Source organism: Selaginella moellendorffii, unplaced genomic scaffold (genome assembly GCF_000143415.4).
Source record: "Selaginella moellendorffii unplaced genomic scaffold, v1.0 SELMOscaffold_138, whole genome shotgun sequence".
Taxonomy (NCBI): domain Eukaryota; kingdom Viridiplantae; phylum Streptophyta; class Lycopodiopsida; order Selaginellales; family Selaginellaceae; genus Selaginella; species Selaginella moellendorffii.
This window is the reverse complement of record NW_003314399.1, coordinates 187,916-193,915: the sequence shown is the minus strand read 5'-3', so window position 1 is coordinate 193,915 and position 6,000 is coordinate 187,916. Positions and strand designations below refer to the sequence as shown.

Here is a 6,000-nt window from a genome sequence, read left to right as displayed (position 1 = left end):
GAGGTACTCAAACCTGGAAAGGGCAACGTCTGTGACCAGCCTGGATCCTGAAGCCTGGCGAAATCCACATCGCGAAGCCGCGCCTTCACACGCTCCGCCTCCGCCTTCTTTCTTGCAAGCAGACGAGCGTGCGCCATGGCAGCCGGAGTTTTAGAGCCTTCAGCTGAAAGGTTGTTCCCTAACTTTTGGAGCATTAGTTAATTTAGATTTTCAGAAAAAATCTTTTTTAGGTGTGTAAGAATATACCCAGAATATCTAGGCATATTCTAAGATAATCAAAGTTTAACATTAATGTCCTTAATTATTACTGGTTCATCAAATATTTATTCTCACCATGAGTTGAGAACATGCTCTACCTATTATTTCTTTCACATCTTGATATATTAGTCTTCAACTATTCAACTTCAACTCCACTTAAGTGTTAACCCAAGTCAAACAGGGCAACATTCTTGTTTATATGGCCTTATCGAAACAGACATACATTTTCTACGTTTAATAACCGCGAGTGGATCCATTCCAGCGTAATGGAGTGTACCAAGTTTAAAAGAATTTAAAAGCTGGAATATTCGTATAGGGCTTTGTGAATATTCATTCTGGGTTTAGGGTTCTTCGCATTTCATGGCAGGGGAGGAGGAGTGCGTAGCGCTGGCGCTCGGCAATGCTGCCGTTCTGGAGGAGGCGCCTGCCAGTGGAAATGATCCCACTGCCGCCGGTGATGTGGAGGAGGAGGAGGTGAGGAATGATGGGGATCAGGAAGGGTGGAGCAAGGGATTGAGGAAGTGCGTCCAGAATTTGCCGTGGTCTATGGGCGGGGATGCTTTTAAAAGGCTCCTGGAAGAGCAAGTAAGCGTGTGACTGACTTTCTAGATAGCTGGGATTTTTTTCCTGGTAGAATGATGGATGAGCAGGCTTTTCGTTGTGTTTCCTAGGATATAAAATTCGCCTCGGCCAAGAAGAGAAAGGGAAAGACTGTTGGCTTCGTGGAATTCGATGCTGCCGAGCACGCTGAGCACGCCAAAGTGGTAAATCATTTTTTTTTCCTCTAACTTTGCACTGTAGATACTGATAGATAGCAATCTGTTTATGTTGTAGAAACTAGAAGCGATGACGGGTTCCAAAGGGAAGAAGCCAAAGGTGTCGGATGCTCTTCCACGAAGCTGGGAGGCCGACGAAACTGGGAATGGAGATGCGAAAGAAGAAAATGCCGAGCCGCCGAAAGATGTGAGTGAGGTTGTCACTCCTTTGGCTTCTCAGTCGTATGAGGAGCAACTACGAGAGAAGCGTGATGGCGTCGCAACAGTGCTTAGAAAGTTCGTAAGTATTTTTAAATTGCACTTGCTTCTTTTCTTTTCCTGAAGGTTGATAATACCGTCCAGGTTCGCCACACACGCAAGTGCTGCGTGCATGGTACTCCAGTTCCGGAATGGCTCACTCCGGGAAAAGAAAAAGGTAAATGTTGATAGAATAACTACTCGGATCTCTATTTCTTTTTCTTCAACAGGGGGGATGGCTTGTGACTTTGAAGGCATTATTTCTTCTCCTGTGGTTGAAGGCTACCGTAACAAGTGTGAATTTAGCATCGGATTTTCTGCCGATGGGGAAAGTGTTGTTGGATTTCAAATGGGGATGTTCAGGTGAGATCATCAATTTGTCGTGGGTCATTTATTTGACTTACTTAAAGGCCTTGTTCAGGAAAGGCATTACCACAATTGGAAATCCCAGGAACTGTCGTAACGTGTCGGACATTGCAAAGTTTTATGCTGGTGCACTGGAAAGTTTTATACGCACATCTGAGTTTCAAGTGTGGAACAAGGAAAATAACTCTGGCTTTTGGCGGATGTTGACGGTAAATCTTCCGTGCGTTTGTATCAGCAGCTCTAATTTTTCTCCCTATCAAATGTTAGGTTCGAGAAGGTCGACATCCTAGAACTTGTCAAGAAGAGGTTCCAACGGTTGCCGAAGTTATGCTTGTAGTGCAGGTGCGTGTGATGTTTCTTTTTTCTTTTTTCTTTTTGACGATTCTGACTAGTACTTATGCAGGTATCTCCATGTAAGTGACGCAAAGATGAAAGAATATGAGCGTATGGCCCGGGAACTTTCAAGCGCTGCTTTTAGTGCAGCACCACCTGTTACACTCACTGCTTTACTTGTCCAGGTTGAAAGCGTCACTCTTTATTTTTCCTGCTCTCGGCTTGCATTTCTAGGAACATGTGGGAGTTTCGAACGCTGCTCCCGCCGATGCTCCTTTAATTTCCTTGGCGATTCCGGGCACAGAAGTCTCTGTACAATATATTCACGATTATATTGGCGATCTGCAATTTAGGATTTCTCCGACAGCATTCTTCCAGGTTCCCATATCTCCTTTTTCTACTTGCAACTTAAAATGTATTTAATGCAGGTCAATAGCTTTGCGGCTGAGAAGCTGTATGCGCTCGCTGGGGAGTGGGCTGGTCTTGGCCCCAACACTTTGCTCTCTGCGGGACGGGGACTATAGGTCTGATGCTTGCACGCAAAGTTGGCATGGTAATAATAGATCTTAAAATCACTAAACGTGCCATCTAATAATTTTCCCTGGAAGCTAGGTGGTGGGAATAGAGATAAATGCAGACGCAGTCACAGATGCCTTGAAGCTCAATAACATTTCAAACTATATACTTAAATTTAATATAGCCTTAGGCTATATTACATTCTTATCATACTTAAAATACCTAAGAAAAGTCACTAATAAGATTAAATATATGTGAGTGTTTGGAATATGGAAAGGGAATACAGAAATATGCATATTAATTAGCCCAAAAACCCTAATTTATATACAAAAGTGAGTGGTCTAGATTGAAACCAATCCGACGGCTACCAAAATCCCACTACGCTAATATTAGTATACGGCATCGTAACCATACACTTGGCCCTCACATCATCCCCTCCTTTCGGGATAATAGAAGACCATCAGGGTTCTCTTGAAGATGGGCCGGGATCCGGAGGAATGTCAGGAGGAGGCATCAGTGGATCTGTAGATGGTATTAACTCCTTCTGATCCCTTTGTACGAAGCGTTTCAGCCGCTGCACATACACAATCTCTGGAGGATCGGCCTGCTGAACGTTATACCGAACCTCATAAACTTGTGGTCCAACTTGCCGCAACACCTGATACGGTACTTTCCATTGCATAAGAAGCCCCTTAGATAAACCACGTACCGTAAGATAGGGAAAACAGACTAACACCAAATCATCCACTTTGTACTCCGCAGGTGGACGATGATGGGAGTTGTAGTGCCGTTGTTGTCCCACTTGTACACGGCCTAAGTGTTCGGCAAACTTTGCTCGGACAAGTGGAAGAATGCTCGTCAAATACTGATCCCATGATCTAGCATCGGCAGCTTGTGGCAATTGCGAAGGTAAACCCAGCTCCGTTGGTAATATTGGATCATGACCATATAAGAATTTATATGGTGAAGCACCAATAGAACTCTGCACCCCTGTAACATGTGAATACCAAAGAGACGGCAAATAACCATCCCAATCCAAATGCTGAAAGTTCACATACTTTGCAATCATCCCTTTGAATGTCCAAACAAGCCGTTCCACTAGACCGTCTGATTGTGGATGATAAGCACTCGTGAAAGTGTGGCATATCCCCAATCAAGACGTCAAAACATGAAATGCCTCAGCCATAAATGCCGGACCATTATCCGAAAGAATCCGCTCTGGACAAGAATGCTAGAACACCACTCGATTGAGGAGGAAGTATCCAACAGCAGTTGCAAAGCCACTAGCAAGAGCACCAACTTCCACCCAACGAATCAAGTAGTCAGAAGTAATAATAACATACTCATTGCCAGCAGTCGACTGTGGAAAAGGTCCCATAAGATCAAACGCCACTAACTCAAACGGACGGGAAATTGTAATTGACTCCAATTGTCCTTCCGCAGCACGAGGGGGAGTATTACGAACTTGGCACCAAACGCAGCTATGCACATACTGGATAATATCATGTCGCATCTTCGACCAATAGAAAAACCTGTGCACCTTCTCGGTGACACGACGATGTCCCATATGCCCACCTAGAACAGGAGAATCATGGTAGGCATGGAGAAACTGCGGAATAAACACCGAAGGCACCACCAGCCGTAAATGATCATCAGGATCCGTCCCCACAAAATAAAGAAGGCCATCTTCAAGGCGATATTGAGAATGTAAATGCTGGAAAGGCAAGTCATCAGCAAGTAATGCAGGATTCTCAAACCCATCTCAAAGCCTTCGAATTCATGGCTCAATCTTTTGAGCCTCGCGAACCTCATCAAGAGAAGGTAGATCTTGCTCTGCGCTCTGTGGACACTGAACGTCAAAGATAGCAACCGCCGACGGCACAGAATCCTCATCTAGAAAATCCATAGATGCTGGAACAACAAGTTCGTCAAAAACATGAGAAGTGAGTGGAGAAGGAAGAGGAGCTTGAGAAAGGGCATCAACATCAGCCATAGAACTCCCTGGGCGATGAACAACATTGAAATCATATATTTTAAACTTCAAAGCCCATCGAGCCGTACGACCAACCAGGTTCTTTCGCTTCAATAATGAAGTAACAGCAACATGGTCACCTTCAAGTAATGTCTGAGAACCATGTAGATATGCATGAAGTTTCTCGAAACCCCAGATTGCTGCTAAACACTCCTTCTCTGTCATAGTTCATCTCCGCTGGTTATAATATACGGTTTATGTATGCAATGGGATGGCATTGACCAGGCACACTTGAGCTCTTTTGCATCAACACACCTCCAAAACCAATGTTAGAAGCATCCATATGCAAAATAAAAGGTCGAGTGTAGTCAGGATATGCCAAAATCGGAGGAGTCGTCAATAGCTCTTTGAGATCCACGAACACCCGCTCACAATCCAGAGACCAGATGAAAGATGACGTTGATGACTTCAGCAACGCTCGCAATGGTGTAGTGTAATTGGAAAGATGATCCACAAAACGACTGAGATACTGCACCTTACCCAAAAAGTGTTGCACATCATTCACACACTTCAGAGTAAGGAACTTTAGAACAGCCACAAGTTTGTCAGGATCAACTTGCAAACCTTCATGAGAAATACAGTACCCAAGATAAGTTGTGTCCTTAGACCCAAACATGCACTTTGACCGCTTCAGCTTTAAACTAACATCGTGTAGCCGATCCAACACTTTACAAACATCACGAACGTGCTCCTCCCACGTCCCCTCCGAGTGGATCAAGACATCATCAATGAAGTCAACAGTCACCTCCGGCATATCGCAAAGAACCTCGTCCATCATCCACTGGAAAGTTGCTAGAGCATCGTTCAAACCAAACGGCATCACCAAGAACTCGTACAAACCAAATGGTGTACGAAAAGCAATCTTAGGAATATCTTCTTCGGCCATCGGTACTTGCCAATACCCAGAAGCAAGATCTAGCTTGGTGAACCAATGACTTCGCCCCAGACAATCTAAGAGATCAGGAGTGTGAGGAAGAGGATACACATCCGGGATCGTCACTTCGTTTAACGGACGATAGTCGATGCAGAAACGAATACTCCCATCAGGCTTTATCACTAGATGAGGTTCATATGCCCAAGGACTCCGTGACTTCCGAATAACACCCTTCTCCAGCATTTCTTTGACGTTTGCTCGTAAAATCTTGATCTTCTTAGGTGACCGACGACAAATAGGAACCTTGATTGGACGAGCATCCCCGGTTGGAATCGGATGACATGTGGCAATCTTGGCCCTAGACGATAGGTCAAATTCAAAGAGATCAGAATACTCTTTCATGAGCCGGTCAACTGTTGCAACACAAAGATCGTTAGAGGGATCGGAAAAGGGAAAAGCAAAACAAGATGGAAACACAGAAGGAAAGAGTGGGGGAACAAAAGTAATGGTAGTAGAGGTAGGAGTAGAAGGACAAAAAGGTATAGAAGTGAGAGGAATGGATGAAACATAAGGAAGTATGAAACAAGGGGGAGAAGCCTCAAAGTCAC

General features: G+C 44.5%; 1 pseudogene; it reads left to right on the top strand.

Moving 5' to 3' along the window:
* The first annotated feature begins 603 nt into the window (after positions 1-603).
* Positions 604-2,754, top strand: LOC9629744 (annotated as a pseudogene).
* Positions 2,755-6,000: the final 3,246 nt, after the last annotated feature.